Genomic DNA, 26,290 nt, shown 5'->3' on the forward strand with positions numbered 1-26,290 from the left:
GGTATCATGCCCTAGCATTCCTGAGCAGTACTCACAGCTTACCGATCGGTCCAGATTTTGGGGTGGGGGGTTCGGCCCCCTAGGCTCGACAGGACTCACCAAACCTAGCTGCCTCAATTTGTGGAACAATGCGGTATAGGTCTCTCCCAACTCGGTAAAGGCTCTCCGTCTCTGTAGCCTGTCATTTCTAGCAGCTTGATTTCCTCGAAAGCCCGCCCCTGGAGGGTTCCTGTATGCCCTTGGTGGAGGATAGGCATTTTGTGGTGGAGGGTATGCGTTCTGTGGAGGTGCATATGCATTTTGGGGAGACGGCGCGCGCCATTGCGGGCGAACCAGAGGCTGAGTGTATGTTTGGGCTTGGTGCACGGAGAAATGTGGTTCTTGAGGTGGATAGTAGTGTTGTGGCGGGCTGTATGGATAATTTGGCTTGTGGGGTCTGGGTTGGTTGTAGTATGGATTGCCGGACCTGGACCAACCGCCTGTCTCAACCGTGGCGACTTCTTCTTTCTTCTTCCTTCCCAGCGCACCTCCCGTGCCGCTCTGAATAGCCTGGGTCGTTGCCTTGAGCGCTGAGTAATTCAGGATTTTATCGGACCTCAGTCCCTCCTCTATCATGACCCCTATCTTTACTACTTCATTGAAGGATTTTCCAACCGTCGTCACCAAGTGACCAAAGTAAGTTGGATCCAGCGTTTGCAGGAAGTAGTCCACCATTTCTCCCTCTCTCATGGGAGGATCAACCCTGGCTGCCTGTTCTCTCCAGCGGAAACCAAACTCGCAAAAACTTTCCCCAGGCTTCTTTTCGGTCCTTAGTAATATGAGATGGTCAGGGACTATCTCGAGATTGTATTGAAAGTGACCTGCGAAAGCCTGTGCTAGATCATCCCAAGTGTACCATCTGCTGGGATCTTGTCTGGTGTACCATTCCAATGCTGATCCACTTAAGCTTTGACCAAAATAAGCTATCAGTAGCTCATTTTTGCCGCCTGCGCCTCTCATGTTGCTGCAAAAAAACCCGTAAATGTGCCATAGGATCACCGTGCCCTTCGTATAAGTCAAACTTGGGCATTTTGAACCCTGCCGGGAGTTGGACGTCCGGAAAAGGGCATAGATCCTTGTAGGCCACGCTGACCTGGTTGCCCAATCCATGCATGCTCCTGAAGGATTTCTCCAGGCTCTTGAACTTCCTCATTACCTCATCCTGCTCTGGAACCTTAACCGGTTTTTCAATCTCCGCCGGGACTTCCAAGTGTGGATTATAGGTATAGGGTTCTGGTGCATTGAATGTGGGCTCAGGGGGATAGTACTGCGCATCGTGAGCCTGAAACAACGGCTCACTAGTTGATCTTTGCAGTGTGGCTGGTGTGGGTCCCATAAAAGTGGGAACATTTGGTGTTGGGAGATGTTGATGGGGTGGTGGAGCTTGGGAATCATAGGGGCTTCTCTCCTGATAATAGCGGTGATTCGGGAGGCTCATTGAAGGGCCAGAGTGAGGGTATTCCGGCATATGCCCTAGTGACTCAGGGCTCTTTTGTACTTTAGCCAAGGCTAACTGCATCGTATTCATCTCCAATCCTATCCTCTCTATCTTCTCCATTGCCTCTTTCAACAACTGGCTTACTGGCCTTTCTTCCTCGACACTATTTTCTGAAGTAGTCATGATTATTGGTACAGGTCCCTTGGATCTGGTTTGATAAGGATGTGTTGCCAGAACGCTTTAACAACTAACTGTCTAGTATTTGCGAAAAACAACAAACTTGTTAGCGTTAGAGTTTAACAGATTAATAGCACGTTGGGGATGCAATGCTCCTAAGCAGTTAACCATTTCTAACATGTTTTTGCTTCAACCGCATGCGTCATCCCGACTTGCTTTATTTATGCCTTTAAAGTGTTTTGGGAACCCCCCGTTTTTCTCTCTATTATTCATTTCTTTTTTCCTTTTTCTTTCTTTCTTCTTTTTTTCTTTTTCTTTTCTTTTAGTGGCGGTCGAATCTTATGTGTATTGCCTACGTATCTCATCCTCGCGTAAATCAGACCGGGCGTAGTTCTGCCACAAAGTAAAGACGCGACATTCTTTTGGAATCATTCAATTTATCACCAAAATTTGCATATTACAAACTACTTATTTTAAACAAAGAACAGCAATAGTACAGACTCCAAAATTCTTAACCTGACTCGATAAAAAGAAAAAGACAACATATGGGAAGATAACAGACCCATAAAGTCAACAAACAAGACTCGGACTAGGGATACATTAAGGATTTCAACTTAGGTGCTCGCGAGGCATCGTTCGGCCTTTCCGCGGGCTTTGGTGTGAGACCTCTTCGTAAGCTTTTCAACTCATTCATGATCCGGTGGACGTAGCCCATGATGGAGGCAAGAAGGGTGTCATGAGGTATTTGCTCACATGCTAGGCATCTCATGTAGATGTAATGCCCAATCTCGTCAATCCTACCTCGGATGTTGTCCCTTTCCCTGAATAATTGCTCTATTCGCCGGTTTTTTAGTCCCAGTGCATGAGCATTGTCGGCGAGTCAATCCTGGAATCTCTCCATTTGTTTTTCCATTCTGGCCATCATATCATAACAACGCCTTCTGTCAGCTTGGGCATCTCGAGCTTGTTTAAAGATCCGCTCCTGAAGAGTGGAGTTCGTTTCTCTTAATAGTCCGATGCTTATTTCAGAATCCCTTATGACTTGTTGCAGATGCTTCCTCCGGGCCATTACACCTTTTGCCCATCTGACCCGCATTCTCGCTATGCAAGCTTCAGATCTCTCCAAGTCCTCTCGGCTTTTGCTGATCTGGCTCCTCAGCTCTGCTATCAATCTCTCATTGGACCGATATTTCTGTTGGTCACCGGCATTCTTTCTGTCTTGGCGGATTCGGGCTCTCAGGGCCTTGTTTTCTTGGGCCAACTTATTCTTTTCCCCTTTGTCAGCAACAACTTGCACATCGTTTTCAAATTCCAGGTCCTTAATCTGTTGTTTCAGCTTGCCTATTTCTGCCCTGTAGTTTTCTTCTTTCGCAAGCCAGCCCCATTGTTCTTGCGATGACTCAACAAAATCTTGGAGGTGAGGTCTCTTGGTTGGCCGTTCTGATTCGTCTCTCGCAGTGCTCTTCTTTCTATGCCAAGCGAGATAAGCAGGTGAGACTTCACCTCTGGATAGGTCACACACTCGAGTATTCGCCGGCAAATACTGGCATTCGCTCCATATATAACGAACTGTCTTTTCATGAAATTGGCCGTTGTTTCTAACCTCGACTGCATAAATACTGAGATCTTCGTCTGGGTGTACCACCTGACATCTTCCCAATTGTCTCATCACCCGGTAAGGAGCATAAGGTTGAATACCCCTGAGTCCCATTAAGAGGAAGTAAGGACCAGTGGCGGGCATATACACAATTTCTTCAACAGGAAGCCAACCCAATGTCCAATCTATTTGTACTGCGGTGATGGCACGGAGATAGGATACCCAGTCTTCAAACCCTTCCGGTAATCTGAGCCCTGAAACCCTCAGGTTATATCCTTCGATGCAGCCTTCGTTCGTAGATATATAGCGCATACACTGAGGATGATGACATAAGTGCTCGATCATCCACATCTGCAGTAACAAATTGCATCCTTCGAAGAAATCTGCCCCGGCTTTACAGGCTGTGAGAGCTCGGTATATCTCGGACACTATCATAGGAGCAAGCGTGCTTTTGTTGTTGGTAATCAGAACTTTGATGATTCTAGCCACCTTTAAATCAATATTTCTATCCTTCCGAGGAAACACCACAATGCCCAAGAACGCTACCATGAAGGCGAACTGCCTATGTTCATCCCACTTTGTCCGATTCCCTCTGCTGCAAACACCGCTTTCCGGATCATCGAACCCTCCTATATGCCCATACCTCTTGTATGTGAATTGCAGAGTAGAAAAACCCATATCCAATTCAGAGTACGAGACTCCCTTGCTTATCTTCAGTAGATCCATGAACTTGTGCGAATTTACGGCTCTTGGAGCGATCAAATATTTGTGCCTTAACCCCTCAGTGACGTCCATGTAGTCTGCTACCTCTTCTAAGGTTGGGGTGAGTTCAAAATCCGAGAAGTGGAATACATTGTGGGCCGGGTCCCAAAATGTAACCAAAGCCTTTATGATGTCGCACCTGGGCCTGACATTCAACAAACTAGTCAGACCTCCCAGATGCAGTTTGATCTTGTCTTGCTCTGACTTTTCCAAATCCTCCCACCACAAGCGCAACTCCAAAGGGATCTTGCTCCTACTGTTACCGGCAAACTTGGACCTGTGCTCATTCTGCATGTTGGTTTGGGGTGATTAGGACTCGTGGGACTCAAAGAAAAAATAAACCAAAATTGACGCACATTTAAATAAAACTCCGGTCTTGTCAATACGGCCTTTCAACACTTCGAAGCAGATTTAAAGGTTGTGTTTTACCAACCGGACGAAACCCTTGAGAAAAATGAGCAAGAGCGGCGTTCTTGCAAAAACAGCCTTCCGGCGTCTGTCTAGGGACATTCGGCCATTTTTCAAGAATGGAGTCGCCTCACTTCTTTATGACGAAAAAATTGAGGTTTTGACATTTTTTGCCTATTTTTGTAAAAAGGAAAGTTGGACCCGATGGGGGTTGCCTACGTATCTCACACCTTGCGAGAATCAAACTGGCGTAGTTCGGGCAGAGACTATAAACCAAACTGACGTATCTCACACCCTGCGACATTTTTTTTTATTATTTTTCATGACACGACAAGCTATTTTTCCTCTTCTATTTTGAAAATAAGACAAAACAAAGACTCTTTTTTTTTCTTTTTTTTCTTTTTTTTCGTAACAAACAAGGACCAACCTATTTTCCAAACCCAAAAATAAAAGACTCTTTTTCTATTTTTTTCTTTTGCTTTTTTTTGAGTGAAACAAACTATATAAAAAGAATATTTTCTATTATTTTTTTTTTCAAAAATTTCGGCAGAATTTCGACAGTATTTGGGCATTGATTTTTCTAAAATAGGCAATTAACTCTCTACACTGTTACTTCACTCTTTTTTCACAATTTTTCAATATTCTAGATTTTTCGAAACCGGTCAGCATGCAAGTCTGAAGCAAATAAATGCATAAAGCAAACAGGATGTAGCAGGATGGTCTTTTCATTTCAGGTTGCTAGTCCTAGACGGACTCAACCCCTGTGTTGAGTCCCCTAAGTCAAATGCACATGATGCAAATAAGCATTCCTACTAGGGATCCGGCATGAGACTTCGTTATACGAAGTTTTAAAACCTAGGTGTTTGTTCTAGACCTGGTTTACCCGAGCGGACAACTCGAACCGAGGATGGGAGCTGTGTACCGGTAACCAAAGGGCCATTCGGTTTTGCAACTCCTCCGAATCCTCGTTCTATTTTTGGTATATGACACTAACAGAAAGAAGTCACGACCAGCGTGCACTCCTCAAGAGAGAGAAGAGAGAGGTTTCGGCACAGTTTATATATATAGTCCAAGTAATATCAAAGCGGTAAGAGCAACATTTTGCACATTTAGGCTAAAACATGTAATAAAATCAGATAATAAATAAAGCCAAATAATAATAATTATTCTAAGCTCGAATTCTTAACCCTGAACCAGTGGTTCTGGGTTAGCTCCCCAGCGGAGTCGCCAGAGCTGTCACACCTCCTTTTTCCGCCCCCGCGAGGGGTGAAAGAGTTTTTTCCAATTAAAGGACAATCGAAACGGGATTTGTTTATTTATTTCAGAGTCGCCACTTGGGAGATTTAGGGTGTCCCAAGTCACCAATTTAATCCCGAATCGAGGAAAAGAATGACTCTGTATTACAGTCCGCGAACCAGAAATCCGGATAAGGAATTCTGTTAACCCGGGAGAATGTGTTAGGCATTCCCGAGTTCCGTGGTTCTAGCACGGTCGCTTAACTGTCATATTCGGCTTGTTTATCTGATTTTATTCAGTGGTTCTAGCACGATCGCTCAACTGTCATATTCGGCTTGATTATCTGATTTTATACAAATATGAACTTATGTGCAAATTTTAACTCTTTATCGCTTTCATTATTATTATTATTATTATTACAGGGAATTGCAACGTTGTAAAAATGTATCTCGAACCGCGTCACAATCAATGTACCCGTGGTCGTCGACACACTTTGACTCCGTTGAGATTTGGATTTGGGTCACATAAATGTGCACCCGAGTTTAAGAAAATTAAATTATTAAAGGCGCTCCTAAAGCGACTAGCGTATCATTTACTTTAGGTAGGGCCGTGAAATTCTGCTAAACGGTCCATCCCGAAGTCTAAGCAATTTTAAAGCAAATATTTACTGAGGGCCCCGCAATTTTGTATTTTTATTCGGCGAGGCTCATCTCATTCTTATTTTTTAAAAGGAATTTGCAACGTCATAGGCACACATCTCGAACCACGTCACAATCGATGTACCCGTGATTAGAGACACATTTCGACTCCGCTGAGATTTGGATTTGGGTCACATAAATGTGCACCCGAGTTTAAGAAAGTAAGATTAATTAAGGCGCGTCCTAATGAAACTACGTATTGTTGTTTTAGAAAAAAGGTCGTGAAAATTTCACTAAACGGCCAAATCCAAAGTCTAGTCAATGGTTATGTATTTATTGAGGGCCCCAGCGATGTATGATTTATTTGGCGAGGCTCGTCTTATTTTTTATTTAAAGGGTCGTCCTATAGTGGCAATGTTTTCTTCTGAGTTTGTCTCTAATAATGAATGAACAAGAACGCTCCAATTTTATTTACATGCTTACAAGTTAGTTATAGTCGGGTTCCGAATATGATTTGCAAGATCCGAACATGAACGCGTATATGGGCAGTCGTTTAGATATTACGGGCCCAGGCCCAATGTGCATAACGTGAAACTCGACCTGGGCCGTCCTTATTCCAATTGGGCCTAGTTAACCTATTTTGTATATGTTTGACATTTATAAGGGGGGGGGCTGGAATGTAATGTACTGCTTGTCTAATCAAGCCATATTCCTACCAACTTAAAAACAGGCCATTTGTTTAAGGAAGTAACTATTGGGTACCTAACATGCTTCTTGACAAACAATAATGAACTAATAGAACATGGCTACTACAACATTAGTCCCTTTTAATTATAAGCAACACATAGAGTTCTCCAACTAAATGATATGTATAAAGGTTCAGTTACATCACAACTAACTACATAGTTATATTAGAGAAAGCGAACTATCATACATACAACTAATGTTCAGTATATTTCTAAAGTGAATCCAAAATAACTTCAACTCTTCATTTCTTGGTATTCATGCTTCAAATTTCAGCCTACATTGATCAGTGTATCAGTGGTGTACCTGGTATTTGGGAGAGCATGAGAAGAAGAGGAATGATAAGTGGAAACAGTAGCATACACAACAACAGCAGTAACAAGAGAAGCAGCACTCAGCATCAAACAACCCAGCAGACAGATTTTTTAAAACCAAAACAAACCCAACAAGAAAATCCAATAATAACCAGTAGGAGGAACCAATGACAGGTTTAAACCAAAACAGAAGACCAATGAACTTTCAAACCAACAGAAAAACCAAGACACTCAACTGAAACAATGTTCAACAAGTAAAGAAATCCAGGAAAACTAAACTGAAACCCAGCAGTATCCCAACACAGCAGACTGGTGCACAAAAGCAGTAATTTTTTGATTTTGTCAAACACCCAAGAAAAGCAGCCTCAAACTCTTTAATGTAGAAGTTTGGCTTTAACACTCTACCTCTCTTAATTTCTGATGTCCAACCCTTACTCTATTCTAAATGAGCCTATTTATAGGCAAAAATAGGCAAGCCCCAGACTGCCTTGTTCCCTTCAGCCCTCAACTCTGCCCATACCCCATTATCAGGTGTTTCGTACCCAAAATGGTATGGGCAGCTGACAACAACCAACTAATCCCCCATCAATTCATTTTATTATTACTCAAATGTTATGGGCCTATTATAATACTCAACTAACATCCCATGCTATCAAGTTTTGTTCCCCACTATTGTATTAGTTTAATCATACTTCAGTACCCTACTGTCAGCCCAACTTAAACTAACCATTTTCTGATCTTTTCAAACCCCAAACTACCCCTTTTTACCCCTAGTTATTACTGTTTTAACCTAAGCTTCAGCAGCCTGAAATTTGAACTTCTGGAAGTTCAAACTCAAACTGCCCTAAACAGAGTTCTAGCTATTGCACTGCAGCTACAAACCATTCACAGATAATGTCAAACAATCAGCTAAACGACAATGGTTCGATCAATCATATGAAGCTATACGAATCAGAATATTTGAACATTCAGTCCTATAAAACTAATCGACGACGTTTATCTAATCGACTATACTAATTATAACATAGAACAATCAGTCGATTAAACAAATAATACGAACATGGCCCTAAATGGCTTCAGACAACTTTGCACAAAACAGAGGAACAACATGAATGGAACACTTGACGACACTGATCAAATCGAGTATGTATATCACCATACGTATTTAACAATAAACAGAAGAATCGTCGACCAAATAAAAAGGTCTTACAAAGACGGAGGAAATTGAAAGAACATATCAGAAATATTAACAAACTAACTAAACATGTTAACAAACTTAAACAACATTCAAACAAGAAACAGAAAAGAAAAAGAAAACTCACTCTGGAAGCTCAACAACAAACGACCCAAGCTTTGACTGGATTTGAACATTTGAGGTCGAACATACTTTAATTGAGGTGTTCTCACCCGAGAACACTTCGATTAAGGTCTATTAGACCCCAACCCTCCGTTTAAACTGGCCGGATTCCCAAAGTTCTTGTGTTCTAGGGTTTGAATAGTCCGATTTGGGGCTTGAAGGTTTGTGGGTAGATTCGGACAAAACCAAACTTGATTTGGTCACGAGTGAAGCCAGGGTAGTGACCGGTGTGAATCTGGGGTAGGTTGGTGTAGATCGGGGTTTTGCTCGAACCTTCAAACGAAGATTCGAGACGATGGGGAATGATTCGAGGCAAAGGGCTAATGGATTTGTGTTCAGGGTGGTTGGGTGCATCAGGGGTATTACTTTGGTGGTCACCGGCGTCGTGGTTGCTGGGTTTATGGCGAGAGTGAAGGGTGGCGGCTAGGGTTTGAAAAAGGGGTGTTAGGTTTGTCTCTTGAGAGAGACGATGGAAGGAGGGTGTTCGGATAGGGGGCGTGGGGTGTGATGAGGGGTTTATATATGGGGTAGGGGATTAGATCCTGGCCGTTGGTTCGAGTTGGATCTATGGTCAGGATCTATTTTGTAGTAGGAAACGACGTCGTCTACATTAAATGAGATTGGGTCGGTCTAAGGTTTAAACGGGTCGGGTGCTGGGGAAGGCCATGGGATCATTAAATTAGAATGGACGGACGGCTCAGATCAAACGCCCTATGCGGCGTTGTTTGGGGGGCGTCCCTGGAAGACCCGGTTTTGGACTGGGTCATTGTATTGGTTTGGGCCTGATTTTCAGTTGAATTTTTGGCCCAAATCCGATATTTTCCTTCTTATAATTAAACAAAAATTCCTAAAAACCAAAATTAAACTACACAAATATTAATTAACACCTAACAACAATTATCGCACAAATTAAAACATTTAATAAAATTACCATGACAATAAGTAGAATAAAATGCATATTTTTTTGTGATTTTCGCTTTTAAAACCAAATAATGGTTAATTAATTCCTAAATGTATCATGCATGCGACATGTATTTTTGTATTTTTAACTATAGCAAGGCGAGCATTTACGGACAAAATAATAATAAAAAACGTCATGCAAATTCTCAAAATTGTCCCCGAAGGTAATTTGTTTTACTTTTTTGATTTCTTTTGGAGCAGTTTCCGCGAAGCAAAAATCACGTGGTCACATCACCAACAAGCCTACGCCTCTCAAAAGTCTCCCACTAAGTGAAGTCAGCTCCAGAAAACTGATAAGTAGTGAAAGCGACCCCGCTGGTCTCTAGAATACCTGCTGTACGAAGCATCTTCTAACATTTATCCAAGAAACCCTGGGCATCTTCGCCCTCTACACCACTGAAAGTCGGAGGCTGAAGTCTACCAAACCTTTCCAACCTACGCTGCTCGTCCTCTAGCATGGAAGGAACTACATAGTCTTGAGCAGCTGCAACCGGCTGGGCTGGATGTGCCCCCAGCGTCTGAAGTCCCTGCAAGACCTGCTCAGGTGTGCGGGTGCCGGTATTCTGATTGCCTCCCTTGGCCTGAGAAGTAGTTGCGACTATAAAAACTGAGACCACCTGAGCTAGGCCAGTGCAAACTGATAGAATCTGAGCCAAGGCCTCCTGAAAACCCGGAATCACAATGGGCACAGTTGGTGCCTGAGTTGGTGCTGCGGGAACATCCACAACTGGGACCTGATCCTGAACTGGGGCTGCTGGTGGATCTGCAGGTGTTGCCTTAGCTGCTGTGCAGGCCACACCTCTGCCCCTACCACGACCACGACCGCATCCTCGGCCTCTAATGTCCACAGCTGGTGGTACTGGTGGTTGTCCATCCTGGCCGGTAGCGTGTGTCCTCACCATCTATGAGAGAATAGAATGACAGAAGTTTAGTACCCGGATCAACAAATTCGCACGACAAGAATTTCAAGAATATGAAGATTTTCCTAAAGGTTTTGCAGTCTCTCGAAGATAAATACAGACGTCTCTGTGCCGATCCGCGAGACTCTACTTACCTGCTCATGACTCGTGAGACCTATGTAACCTAGGCTCTAATACCAACTTGTCACGACCCTAAATCCGGACCCGGTCATGATTAATACCAACTTGTCACGACCCTAAACCCGGACCCGGTCATGATGGTACCTCTCGTGAAGACAAGGCCAGCCGACACATTTCCAATTCTATTTTAAGAAATTAAACAATGAGCATTAAGTATTAAACATGATATAAATCCAAAAGTAAGCAGTGACAGTACAGTTGCGGAAGATAAACCTAACACAGCCCGATACCGGGGTGTCACTAGTCATGAGCATATATCAATACGCTACAAGTTTGAAATGCCTAATAAACTATTTCAGAATAACTGATAAAGAGATAGAAATGAGATAAAGGGGGAGAAACACGGGACTGCGGACGCCAAACAGCTACATCGTGGACTCCGAAGCCTGTCGGGAACTCTCAACTCATGCTAACAGGATCAGCAACGCCTGAATCTGCACATGGGGTGCAGTGAGTAAAGTGAGTACTCCAACTCAGTGAGTAATAATCATAAATAAACGTCTGAGAGATATGAAAACACGTAAGGCACATTACAGGCTATAATGAAGCAGTAAAACCAGTAGAAACAGTGATAATGTGTAAAGTCATTTTTAAATAGTTCAAACTTCATGAAATGCCGTTTTAACAATTAAGCAGGTAAATGATAGACAAATAAGACAGATAAGCACATAAAGGATTGCCCCTCGGGCACAATGTCAACAATACCAGCCACTCGGGCTATATCTCACATCACAATGGGTACCCGCGCTCATTGAGGGTGTGCAGACTCCTGGAGGGGCCCCTTACAGCCCAAGCACAATATCAAGCCATCACGTGGCATCATCACTAGGCTCTCGACCTCATATCAACAAGCCATCTCGTGGCATGTAAATCTCATGCCCTCGGCCTCATAATCATAATCAGTGTTTCCTCACAACATAGGTCCTCGGCCTTACTCAGTCAGAACCTCACAGCCACTCGGGCAACAATAAAACATAGTGCTAGCCCAAAATATTATTTAAAACATCATTTAAGTGTTAAAGTAGAGTAAACTTGGTTGAGTTATGAAAAACAGTAGAATATAGCATGACTGAGTTCAAGTATAAAGTTAAAACAATGAGGAAATATCAATAAAAATCCTCTAAGGGTTTAAATAGTTGGCACGAGGCCCAAATATGGTATTCCGCCCAAAACATGATGATAGCAAATAGTTTTCAGTCAAATACGAGGTAAAATAGTCATTCGGGACGGACTAAGTCACAATCCCAAATAGTGCACGAGCTCACACTCGTTATCTAGCGTGTGTGTCACCTCAATATAGCACCACGATGTGTAAATCCGGGGTTTCATACCCTCAGAACATCATTTACAATCATTACTCACCTCAATCCGTTCAAAATCTAGCCCGCGATGTCTTTGCCCTTCGAATCGGTCTCCACTCACGTCGAATCTAACCAAAATCAGAATCATGACGTCAAAATATGCTAAGGGAACGAAGCCCAAGCGAAAATAATCAATTTATAGCATAAATCCCGAAATTACCAAAACCTGACCCGTGGGCCCACGTCTCGAATTAGATAAAATTCACATCAATAGATTTTAGATCCAAAATCCTTACCTCAATGAAGTTCTCTTGAAATCATTCTTCAAAACCATCCAAAAAGCTCAAAAGCCGACTTAAAAATGGTGGAATAACTCAAAAATCGCGAAGGAAACAATTTATACTTTCTGGCCCAGGGATTTCGCATCTGTAGCCAAATTCCCGCTTCTGCGGTACAGCTTCTACGGTCAAGACCACCACATCTACGGTCCTCACTTAAGTCACCAAAACCGCATCGGCGATGCATTGCCCGCACATGCGCCATCGCATGTGCGGCTCCTGAACCGCTTCTGCGGCTCCAGCCTAATTCCGCTTCTGTGACCAATCTTCCGCATTTGCAGCGTTGCACCTGCGGTCCCTAATCCTCAGCTGCGGAAAAAACAGAAACAACAAATCTGCAGCATTCACCAAACTCCCAATCTCTCCGTCAACCATTCGAAATAACCCCGAGGCCCCCAGGACCTCAACCAAAAATACAAACTTAACCCATAACCTTATTCAAACTTGTACCAATCTTCAAAACACCTCAAACAACATCGAATCAACCAAAACACATCGAATTCAAGCCTAAGTCTTCCGAATTCCGCTTTTGATAAAAAACCCAACCAAACCACGTCCGAATGACTTGAAACTTTACAAACACACTCCAAATGACACCATGAAACTACTACAACTCTCGGAATTCCATTTCGACCCCTATATCAAAATCTCACCTATCACCCGGAAATCGCCAAAATACCAACTTCACCAATTCAAGCCTAAATCTACTCCGAACTTCCAAAACTCATTCCGATCACACTCCTAAGTCTCAAATCACCTTCCAAAGCTATGCAAACCATCAGAACTCACATTCGAGCCCTCTAATACATAAGTCAACATCCAGTTGACTTTTTCAACTTAAGCTTTCTCAAAAGAGACTAAGTGTCTCAAGCCTTATCAAATCCTTTCCGAACCTGAGCCAACTAACCCAATCACACATAAAACTGATAGACAAAGAAATAAGAAGCAAAAATGGGTAAAATAGAGTGGTAATTCATGAGACGACTGGCCGGGTCGTCACATCCTCCCCAACTTAAACTAATGTTCGTCCTCGAACGAGTCAAGAAACATACCTGAAGCCTCAAACATGTGAGGATATCTGCTCCGCATCTCTCGCTCAGTCTCCCAGGTAGCCTCCTCCACAGGCCGACCTTTCCACTGCACTTTCATTGAAGCTATATCCTTTGATCTCAATTTTCGAACCTGACGCTCCAAAATAACTGCTGGCTCCACATCATAAGTCAAATCACCATCCAACTGAACTGTGTTGAAATCCAGAACATGAGACGGATCCCTTATATACTTCTAGAGCATAGAAACATGAAATACCAGATGCACACTCGAAAGGCCAAATAAACCAAGGACTCAATTTACCCTTCTTCCCAAATCTCATGACACCCTTCATGGGCGAAACCTTCAACAGAACCTTCTCTCCAACCATGTAGGACACATCCTAGATCTTCCTGTCAGCATAACTCTTTTATCTCGACTGCGATGTACGAAGCCTCTCATGAATTACCTTCACCTTTTCTAAAACATCCTACACCAAGCCTGTCCCCAATATCCTAGCGTCACTTGGCTCGAACCATCAACTGGAGATTTACACCGCCTCCCATACAAAGCCTCATATGGGGCCATCTGAATACTTGACTGGTAGATGTTGTTATAAGCAAATTTTGTAAGCGGTAGAAACTGATCCCCTGACCCTCCGAAATCAATGACACAAGCACGCAGCATGTCCTCCAATATCTGAATAGTGTGCTCGGACTACCCATCCGTCTGAGGGTGAAAAGCTATGCTCAACTCAACCTGAGTACCCAACTCTCGCTGCATAGACCTCCAAAACTGTGAAGTAAACTGAGTGACCCTATCTGAAATGATGGAAACTGGGACACCATGCAAAAAAAATCTCCCGTATATAGATCTCTGCCAACCACTCTGAAGAATAAGTAGTACACACAGGAATGAAGTGCGCGGACTTGGTCAACCGATCCACAATCACCCAAATAGCATCGAACTTCTTCAAAGTCCATGGAAGTCCAACTACAAAGTCAATAATGACCCTCTCCCACTTGCACTCTAGAATATCCATCCGTTTTAGCAAACCACCCGGTCTCTGATGCTCATATTTCACCTGCTGACAATTGAGACACCGAGCTACAAATCCTACAATGTCTTTGTTAATTCTTATCCACCAATAATGCTGCCTCAAATCTTGATACATATTTGCGGCACCCGAATGAATGGAATACCGCGAGCTTTGGGCCTCTTCCAGAATCAACTCCCGAAGCCCATTTATATTAGGCACACAAATCGGGCCCTGCATCCTCAACACCCCATCATCATCAATAGTCACATCTCTAGCATCATCGTGCTGAACTCTGTCCTTAAGGACAAGCAAATGCGGATCATCATACCGGCACTCTCTGATGCGATCATATAAGGAAGACCGAGAAACTACACAAGCTAATACCCGACTAGGCTTCGAAATATTCAACCTCACAAACCGATTGGCTAAGGCCTGAACATCAACTGCAAGAGGTCTCTCCCCAACTAGAATGTATGCCAAACTCCCCATACTCATCGCCTTTCGGCTCAAAGCATCGACCACCACATTGGCCTTCCCCGAGTGGTACAATATAGTGATATCATAATCCTTTAGCAACTCCAACCATCTCCGCTGCCTCAAATTAAGATCCTTCTGCTTGAACAAGTGCTGGAGGCTACGATGATCAGTAAACACCTCACAAGACACACCATACAAGTAATGCCTCCAAATCTTCAATGCGTGAACTATGGCAGCCAACTCCAAATCATGAATGGGGTAGTTCTTCTCATGGGGCTTCAACTGACGAGAAGCATAAGCAATAACTCTACCCTCTTGCATCAATACACAACCAATACCAACTCTTGAAGCATCACAATACACGGTATATGAACTTGAAGCTGATGGCAAAACTAACATTGGAGTTGTGATCAAGGCTGTCTTAAGCTTCTGAAAGCTCTCTTCACACTTATCCGACCATACAAATGAAGCACCCTTCTGATTCAACTTGGTCAAGGGCAATGCGATAGATGAGAATCCCTGAACAAACCGGAGATAATAGCCTGCCAAACCAGAAAACTACAAATCTCTGTGGCTAAGGACGGTCTAGGATAACTCTGAACCGCCTCTATCTTCTTCGGATCAACTTGGATACCCCCACTGGACACTACGTGCCCCAAGAAAGCCACCGAATTGAGCTAGAACTCACACTTGGAGAATTTTGCATATAGCTTCTTCTCCCTCAATCTCTGCAACACAACTCTTAAATACTCAGCGTGCTCCTCTTAACTATGCGAATATACCAGAATATCATCAATGAAGACTATGACAAATGAGTCGAGATAAGGCTGGAACATGTTGTTCATCAAATGCATGAATGCTGCTGGGGCATTAGTCATCCCACCTCTGCCCCTACCACGACCACGACCACATCCTCGGCCTTTAGTGTCCACAGTTGGTGGTACTGGTGGTTGTCCATCCTAGCTGGTAGCGCGTGTCCTCACCATCTATGAGAGAATAGAATGATAGAAGTTTAGTACCCGGATCAACAAATTCGCACGACAAGAATTTCAAGAATATGAAGATTTTACTAAAGGTATTGAAGTATCTCAAAGATAAATACAGACGTCTCTGTACCGATCCGTGAGACTCTACTTAACCTGCTCATGACTCGTGAGACCTATGTAACCTAAGCTCTAATACCAACTTGTCACGACCCTAAACCCGGACCCGGTCATGATGGCGCCTCTCGTGAAGACAAGGCCAGCCGACACATTTCCAATTCTATTTTAAGAAATTAAACAATGATTATTAAGTCTTAAACATGATATAAATCCAAAAGTAAGCAGTGACAATATAGTTGCGGAAGATAAACCTAACACAGCCCGATACCGGGGTGTCACTAGTCATGAGTATATATCAATACGCTACAAGTTTTAAATGCCTACTAAACTATTTCAGAATAACTGATAAAGAGATAGAAATGAGATAACGGGGGAGAAACACGGGACTGCGGACGCCAAGCAGCTACTTCGTGGACTCCAAAGCCTACCGGGAACTCTCAACTCATGCTAACATGATCAGCAACGCCTGAATCTGCACATGGGGTGCAGTGAGTAAAGTGAGTACTCCAACTTAGTGAATAATAATCATAAATAAACGACTGAGAGATATGAAAACACGTAAGGCACATTATAGGCTATAATGAAGCAGTAAAACCAGTAGAAACAGTGAAACAGTGATAATGTGTAAAGTCATTTTTAAACAGTTCAAACTTCATGAAATGCCTTTTTAACAATTAAGCAGGTAAATGATAGACAAATAAGATAGATAAGCACATAAAGGATTGCCCCTCAGGCACAATGTCAACAATACCAGCCCCTCGGGCTATATCTCACATCACAATGGGTACCCGCGCTCATTGAGGGTGTGCAGACTCCTGGAGGGGCCCCTTACGGCCCAAGCACAATATCAAGCCATCTCGTGGCGTCATCACTAGGCTCTCGGCCTCATATCAACAAGCTATCTCGTGGCATGTAAATCTCATGCCCTCGGCCTCATAATCATAATCAGTGTTTCTCACAACATAGGTCCTCGACCTTACTCAGTTAGAACCTCACAGCCACTCGGGCAACAATAAAACATAGTGCTCAGCCCAAAATATCATTTAAAACATCATTTAAGTGTTAAAGCAGAGTAAACTTGGTTGAGTTATGAAAAACAGTAGAATATAGCATGACTGAGTTCAAGTATAATGTCAAAACAATAAGGAAATATCAATAAAAATCCCCTAAGGGTTCAAATAGTTGGCACGAGGCCCAAATATGGCATTCCGCCCAAAACATGATGATAGCAAATAGTTTTCAGTCAAATACGCGGTAAAATAGTCATTCGAAATGGACTAAGTCACAACTCCCAATAGTGCACAATGCCACGCTCGTCATCTAGCCTGTGCGCCACCTCAATATTGCATCACAATGTATAAATTCGGGGTTTCATACCTTAAGGACATCATTTATAATCATTACTCACCTCAATCCGGTCTAAATCTAGCCCGCGACACCTTTACCTCTCGAATCGGCCTCCACTCGCGTTGAATCTAACCAAAATCAGAATCACGACGTCAAAATATGCTATAGGAATGAAGCCCAAGCAAAAATAATCAATTTATACCATAAATCCCGAAATTACCAAAACCCGACCCCCGAGACCATGTCTCGAAATTTGATAAAATTAACATCAATAGATTTCTCATCTCCCCACGAGTTCATGCATATCAAAATTACCAAAATCCGACCACAAATGGTCCCTCAAATCCTCGAGTCTAGGTCTCCAATACCAAGCCCTAGTTTCCCCAATTTTAACCCTTAAATTCCATTACTTATAGCTTTAATCCATAAAATAATACCTTAGGAACGAGTTTTAGGTCCAAAATCCTTACCTCAATGAAGTTCCCTTGAAATCCTTCTTCAAAATCTTCCAAAAAGCTCCAAAGCCGACTTAAAAATGGTGGAATAGCTCAAAAATCGCGAAGGAAGCAATGTATACTTTCTGGCACAGAGATTTCGCATTTGCGTCCATATTCCCGCTTCTGTGGTACTGCTTTTGCGGTCAAGACCATCGCATATGCGGTCCTCACTTAAGTCACCAAAACCGCATCTGCGATGCATTGCCCGCACCTGCGCCATCACAGGTGCGGCTCCTGAACTGCTTCTGCAACTCTAGCCTTACCAACCTAAATCTACTTCTGCGACCAATCTTCCGCATTTGTGGCGTCACACCTGCGGTCCCCAATCCGCAGGTACAGAAATAACAGAAACAACAAATCTGCAGCATTCACCAAACTCCCAATCTCTCCGTCAACCATCCGAAATCACCCCGTGGCTTCCAGGACCTCAACCAAAAATACAAACATAACCCATAACCTTAATCAAACTTGTACCAATCTTCAAAATACCTCATACAACATCGAATCAACCAAAACACATCGGATTCAAGCCTAAGTGTCCAAAAATTTTTGAATTCCGCTTTTGATAAAAAAACCTAACCAAACCATGTCTGAATGATCTGAAAAATTGCACACACATCCCAAATGACACCACAGAACTACAACAACTCTCGGAATTCCATTTCGATCTCTATATCAAAATCTCACCTATCAACCGGAAATCGCCAAAATACCAACTTCGCCAATTCAAGCATAAATCTACTCCGAACGTCCAAAACTCATTCCGATCACGCTCCTAAGTCTCAAATCACCTTTCAAAGCTATCAGAACCATCAGAACTCACATCTGATCTCTCTAACACATAAGTCAATATCCGATTGACTTTTCCAACTTAGGTTTCCTTAAAAGAGACTAAGTGTCTCAAACCTTACCAAATCCTTTCCGAACCCGAGCCAACCAACCTGATCACACATAGAACTGATAGACAAAGTAATAAGAAGTAGAAATGGGAAAAACGGAGTGGTAACTCATGAGACGACTGGTCGGGTCGTCACAATTGGGTATCAACAGTTGCCCCTCTTTGACCGAAAATAATGAAAGAGTTTTCGGGCAAAGAAATTGATGTAATAGCAAATTTTGTCCTGGCCAACAAATATTCCCTTGAAAGGATAAGGATGATATCTGTTGGAAAAAATTATGGAGTGGAATAAATTCGATCGAATGTCCTATTATAAGGTGGAGATGGCTAAGGAAGGATCGAAATGATTTTCGAAATGAAAGGTCTTTCAAAAGGTTTCAGCCGAATTTCGGTTTTTGAGTTGCATACATATCTCGGGCTTTACGAGAATCAGGCCATATTTAGTTCGAATGGATAGAATTTATAGTTGATGCTGATTTTAAAACTGCCCAGTATCGAATTATGATGAAACTAGGTATTTGAGATAAATGAAGATGACATCGTTTGAATAAAATTGCGTGGATATAAGACTTAAGATGGACACAACCAGACTTAAGTGAATTTGAATTACCCATATATCCACAGATTTGCAAGAATATAGTTGGGAGTAGATCTTTGACCGCTTGCTAACTAGCTTAACTCCATCTTCAGCAGTTGCCCCAGTTCACTGCTTAGATATGATTCCACATTGAACTATAATTCCTGCAAAGCTTGACATGCTAGATAAATCAATTAGAAATAAAATATTAAAATGCTATGTGCTAAAATAATCTTATAAAAATTTTTATTATAGTAAAAAATAACTGAGTCATAAACAAAAATATATAATAATAATAATAATAATAATAATAATAATAATAATAATAATAATAATAATAATGATGTTGAGGCGAGATAGCTCAAATTTAGATTGAATGATGAGGAGACAATTTTTCATATCCAAAAGTCAATGAAACAACCACGTGACTATGGTGTAATATCCGTAGCTGATGTGGTGGATGATGATGACATGGAAGATATATGCATGGAAGAAGCCACTTGGGTCGAAATAAATTGATGTTATGTTTGAAGGAGGATTAGCATGTATGTCCTATTTGATGGCGGACAACCATGATATGTTTCTATTTAATGGTGAAAGATCTCGATATGTCCAATTTGAAGGCGGACGACCCCGATCTCTTCTGTTTGAAGGTGGGTAACCCAAAATATCCTATTTGAGGGCGGAGGGACCCAATATATCCTATTTGATAGCGGATAGACCCGATATATCCTATTTGAGGGCGGATAGACCCGATATATTCTATTCGAGGGCGGATAGACCCGATATATCCTATTCGACGACGGATGGACCCGATATATCCTATTCGAGGGCGGATGAACCCCAAAAATCCTATTTGAGGGCGGATGAACCTCATATATCCTATTTGAGGGCGGATAGACCCGATATATCCTATTTGAGGGCGAATAGACCCAACATATCCTATTTGAGGATGGATGGACCCGATATATTTTATTTGAGGGCGGATAGACCCGATATATCTTATTTGAGGGTAGATAGATCCGATATATCCTATTTGAGGAAGGATGAACTCGATATATCCTATTTGAGAGTGGATAGACCCGATATATCCTATTTGAGGGCAGATAGACCCGACATGTCCTATTTGAAAGTGGACAAGCCTGGCATATGGTGCTTGATTTGTAATTGTAAATATTGGTGTGATACGATGCAAAGAGCTTGATATGGTACAGAAAGCTTGATGTGGTGCCACAGTTATAATAACGATATTCAGGATGCGATGAAAAGAGCTTGGTGTAGTAGCAGATATCCATGGTGCGGAGAGCTTGGTGCAATGTCTTTACAGTAGTGAACATTCATGTTGGGGTGCCAAAGATTTGGGAATTTACATGCTAAAGTTTATTATTAGTAAATTCCTGCATTCAAAGAAAATTATAGGTTTCAAAGTATGATTTGCGTTGACTCGGCTTGATTCATTTCTTCATCTTGCAACTTCTGACTTGATGCTGAGTTTCTAAAATAGTGTGCAATATCATTCAAGAATAGATAAAGGTTTCCCCTGCATTACTCAAAGAGAGTTGTTAGTATAAAACAAAATGGTTGCCTTGCATGGAACATCAAAGTTTTGGCATTGAATCTGCAACTATATTTCTAATGGCATTTCAAACTTGCTGATGCAAAGATGACTAGAATTTAGCTTGAAAATCTGACTTTTGCCGAATAATGGGAATCCTTCTACGAAATCTGCCCCGGTTTTGGCGTTTGGGGGAGCTAAAAATTTTATTATATTGAGACCAAATCCATAGGGCTATCTACATATCCCCTCATAAATGGGAATCAGGTCAAAACGTCGTTCATTACAAAAATCTCAGAAGAATTGCAAAAGAGTAGTACTAAGGATGGGCGGGTGGAGAATGGTTGCGATATGACATCATTCTTAGTCTTCTTGATCTGCTATGCATTTTCTTTTCAAACATCTTGGTGACAATTTTGATGGATCGCCTTTGACAATGATTGTGCTAGCAGTTGAAATTTCACAATTATTGCTTGGTAACTCAGGTTGTATCTTTATCTTGCCTCGCTCAATCATGCTTTGTATCTTGAATTTGAGTGCTGAACATTCTTCGATGTCATGTCCTTGAATGTTTAAATGGAATGCACAATTCTTGGATGAATCAATGTTTTGAGGTGGATGCTTAGATATAAATCCCTTCCTCGGTTGTAGAAGGTCTTTGGATTTCAATCTTTCAAATATGTCAACCAATGGCTCATTCAAAGGAGCGAAAGAGCAGTGCTTTATTTTCTTTTATTGTCTAAGGTTAGATTGTGCTCGGGGAGACTGCTTCATGAAGTTTTGTTGAGAATTTCGCTGACGATTAAGCTGGGTGTGCATGCTTCGGAAGTTTGAAGTGGCATAAGATTGCAAAAAATGGTGATTCTCATTGCATTGTAGCTGGTGCATAGCAACCATGGCAACTGAGCTATCTTCTTTCTTTTTGCTTTGTAGGTTTTCGGGTATCTCGTGATGGAAGGTTTGGTTAATGGTTCGAGTTGTTGAATTGCCCACAATTCTTCCTTCCTGAATTCCACATTCTGGCTCCTTTCCAATTCAAATAAAATCAGAGAAATTGTGTGCAAAAGTTGTGATCAACTTATCAAAATATATGCCTTCTTGAATTTGAATGAAGGTTAAGATCAATTCTCTCTCAGGCAATGGCGGATGTATTTTTGAAGCTTCTAATCTTCATCTCAAGGCACACTCTTGAAAAGATTCATGCGGCATTTTCTTTACTCTGAGCAAATCAGTCATGTGCAGATCTCGTCCGATGTTGAACTCATATTACTTCACAAAATCGCGATCCATATATTCCTATGTACACCATTTGCTAAAGTTTTATCTGGTGTACCAAGCAAGTGCTGGTCCTGATAAGCTTTGGATAAATAATTTCATTCGAACGGCCTCCATATGCCCGATACCAAGTAATCTGCTACAGGTTAAATGAGCAATAGGATTTCCTTTCCCATTGAAAGTATTGAACTTTGGCACCTGATACCCTAGCGGAAGTTCTATATCTGGATGCAAGCACAAGTCTTCATATCGTAGACTTTGACAATTTCTCAACTGCAATTCTTCCCCAATGACTTTCTTCAAATTATGGAATTCTTTCTCCAAATTTTTGCGGCAAATCTGTTGGGTTTCTTTTTCAGATCTCTTATACGAGCTTACTGCTAGTTAGTTTTGCTTCTCCTCCTCAAATAGAGTTGTAGTTATAGAAAGTTAGGTATTAGGAATTACCATGACTTGATTGGGATTGTAGGTTGTTGGCATTTGTGGAGAGATTGTATAAGCAGAAATTGGACAAGGAGATATGGTTAAGCAAATATTTCGGGTAGAGCTGGAAGTGGAGGTTGTATTTGGAAGAAGGTTGACAGTGCTTCCCATATTGACCAACACTTTCCTTTGTACCATATTCGTCTTGGTACCATCATTCTTTTCTTGCAATAGTCCATACTAGTACTGAATTCTTCAAAACGGTCTGCCATTATAGCCTCATCCTTTATGCAGATTCACAGCCAAAATAGTGTTCAACAGGCAACCTTTAAAGGAAATATAAAACTATACAAACCAAAAGTAAAGTGTCAGTGTATTCATCATAATCAAATAAATGCACAAAGTAATAAAGTGTGTAATTAGATAGATTAATTCATGATATAGTTAAGTAGGAGCCCTAAACTAGAAACAATGGCTAAGTTGCAAAATGGATGGACGAGAATGACTTGTTATCTAGAGGGCTCTAATGCTCGAGACTTGTTGACATGAAAGCGAATTGATTTGAAGTTTTGTGAAAGGTTGACTTATGTCGAAACATTAAAGCTTTAGCTTTATCATAGGTTCTTATCCTTGCATGGATCTGGCATATTGCTCCATGGCATGATGTCCCTTTCGAGCATACTCAACCTGTATGTAAGCACGTGATTTTTGCCTCACGGACAATCGCTCCAAAAGAAAATAAAAATAGTGACAAATGGTTTCGCTGTACAATTTTTCGATCTTTCCGTAGCATGTGTTGTTGGTCATTTTTGGGTCTGTCCATTTTGCATCTAGTCATTATCAAACAAAAATACAAAAATATGTGTCAGTAAAAGAAAATTCAAAAAAAATATATATATATATATGTGTGCATCGTTCGTTCTAGGCTTTTAGTTAACTTACTTGAATATTTGGTGATAATTGTGTTAAAATGTTCCATTGTTGTTTAGTTTTAATTTCATTATTTTATTGTCTATTATTTTATTTTTGTTTTAAAAGAAAAATGAAACTAGAAAAACAAAAAGGGAAGAAAATCGGTTGGGCCCAAAATAAATGAAACAAAAACAGGCCCAAACCAGCACTCAACCCAGTCCAGACCAGGCCTGCCCAGGCACCTCCTGAAACGACGTCGTTTCAGGCAAATCAATCTGAGCCGTCCGTCCCAGCCGATCCAATGGTTCAGGACCTCTTTCAGCGACCCATGTTCAAACCCGACCCAAATAACCAGCCTGACCCAACCCCTCACTTAAACCAAACGACCCCGTTTAACTACCAAACGACCCCGTCTCATGTCTCATCCTCAGATCCAAGCCGTTGAGATCATCTGATCTAACGGCTCAGATCCAATCAGACTCCCCATATATAAACTCAACCCTTCACCCCACGCCCCCTATCCGAACCCCACCCCTCACTCGTCTCCTTCCCCAAGCTGAAACCCCAAACCCTAGCAAGCCGCCCTAGCTTCCCCTCCACCAAAACCCGGCGGCACGAACGCCGGTGACCACCCCCTTCACACCCCTAAAGCATCCAACCACCCTGAACACGAATCCACTAACCACGAACCTCGAATCACCTCCTATCGTCTCGAATCTGGATTTGAAGATTCGAGACAAAACTCGATCTATGCCAAACCACCCCATCTTCATACCAGACACTCCCCTGAACTTCCTCGTGACCAAACCAAACTTGGTTTGGTCCGAATCTACCCACAACTCCCAAAAATCCAGATCTGAAAATCCAGACTTTAGAACACATGCACATGGGGAATCCGGATATCCTTAACGGGGGTTTGAGGTCTAATAGACCTTAATCAAGGTGTTCTCATGTGAGAACACCCTGATTAAAGTTTGTTCGGCCTCAAAGGGTCAATGTCGAGTCAGATTTGGTTCAGTTTTGTCTGGACATTTTTGGTAAGCTTTCTTTTCCTTTTTGTTTTTATTCAACTGCTAGTTAAGTATGTTAGCATGTTCTATTGTGTTTGTTCGGTGTTTTCTGATACTTTTCTTAAATTCTTTCATCTCTGTAAAGACCTTTTATTTGGTCGATTGGTTTCTGTGTATGATTTAAATGTATCCTATGATAAGCATGTCCGATTAGTATAGTCGTCGCATGAATAAACTGATATAGGTTCCTAGTGACTGACCAAGTTGTCCGAAGCCCTTTAGGTCCCTGTATGTGTTGTTTATTTGAACGACTAATTATTACCTGTTATGATTAGTATAGTCGACTCGATAAATGTCGTCGATCAGTTTTCTATAACTAATGAATCGAATGAGCTAATAATGTCGCATGACTAATTGAACCTTGCCATTGACTGAATGCCCCAACATTGTTTGAAATGGTTTGTTTGCATTGTGAAACTGACTGAAAAGGTTCAGTTCAGGCAGTCTTGAATTTGAACTTTCATCAGTTCAAAAATGCGCTGATGCTGCAATAGGCAGGGCAGTAATAATCAAGGTCAAGCAGGGGTATTCTGGGGTTTGAAAAAGGCAGAAAAGGTTAGTTTAAATGAAGCTGGCAAGTAGGGTACTAATTTAGGATTAAACTAATACTAATGGGGAGCAAGACATAAGAGTATGGGGCTTAAAATGAATAAATAAAATGAGCCCATAACTCTTGATTAAACAAAGACCAGGTGTGGGGAACAAAGGGGCTGGCACCAAAGATGCTTAGGCATGGGCTTAAAGGGTATGGGCATTCTGCCAATTGGCAGGGCAGGCAGCTCAGCTGCACTGGTTCATTTGGCCTATAAATAGGCCATTTGAGAACTTAAAAGGGGCTGGACTTTTTAGTCTTCAGAAAAAAGAAAAAGGGCTGGAATTTTTAGTCTTAAAGCTGAAACTTTTAGTCTAAAGAAAGGTTTACTGAGTTCAAAGAAAGCTGAAAACATAAGTTAGTTTCCAAATAGATTGTAACCAAACACCATCTGAAAGTTGAATAAGAACTCATATTGGTCGAGCTGCCTTGGCCAAGTTCTGTCGTCTGCATTGACTGAGCTGTGTGTTGGTTGTTGAACTGTTAGTGTTTGCTGCATTGAACACTCTGCTATCTCTGTTGTTTCCCACTCTGTTTTTCTGGGATCACTGGTTCGGTATTCGACTATTTGCTGGTTTCTCTTTGGTTCTGGGAAGTATTGTTGTTTGTCTGTGGACTGTGGACACCACTGGGATTGTCCATTTGTTGTTCGACTCTTTGCTGAGCTTCATCATTATTGGCTGGTTGTTTGTTGTTGTGTTGTTGCTGTGAATCTGCTGATTGTTGTTGTTTGCTGTGTGCTACTCAGCTGATCCTTTTCCTTCTTCTTCTGTTCCTCTATATCAGGTACACAACCAAGGCACTATCAAATGTAATTGGAACATTGAGCATGAATGCAAAAAAAAAAAGGGAAAAAGACTTGAAGTTGATTTTCATATATATACTGTTATATTAGATATCATGTATTGTATGATAATTTTCATTCTTGTGTTGACAATCGAAGCAGCCTGTATGCCTAGTGTATATCAATATAAGTTAGCTAAATGGTAGCTTACATATGTATGCTGATAGGTGATAATATGTTCAATGAGATAGGTTGCATCTCAGATTTTAGTTTACTTTGCAGTATATGTTGTAATGTATACCA

Source organism: Nicotiana tabacum, chromosome 3, assembly GCF_000715075.1.
Source record: "Nicotiana tabacum cultivar K326 chromosome 3, ASM71507v2, whole genome shotgun sequence".
NCBI classification, from domain to species: domain Eukaryota; kingdom Viridiplantae; phylum Streptophyta; class Magnoliopsida; order Solanales; family Solanaceae; genus Nicotiana; species Nicotiana tabacum.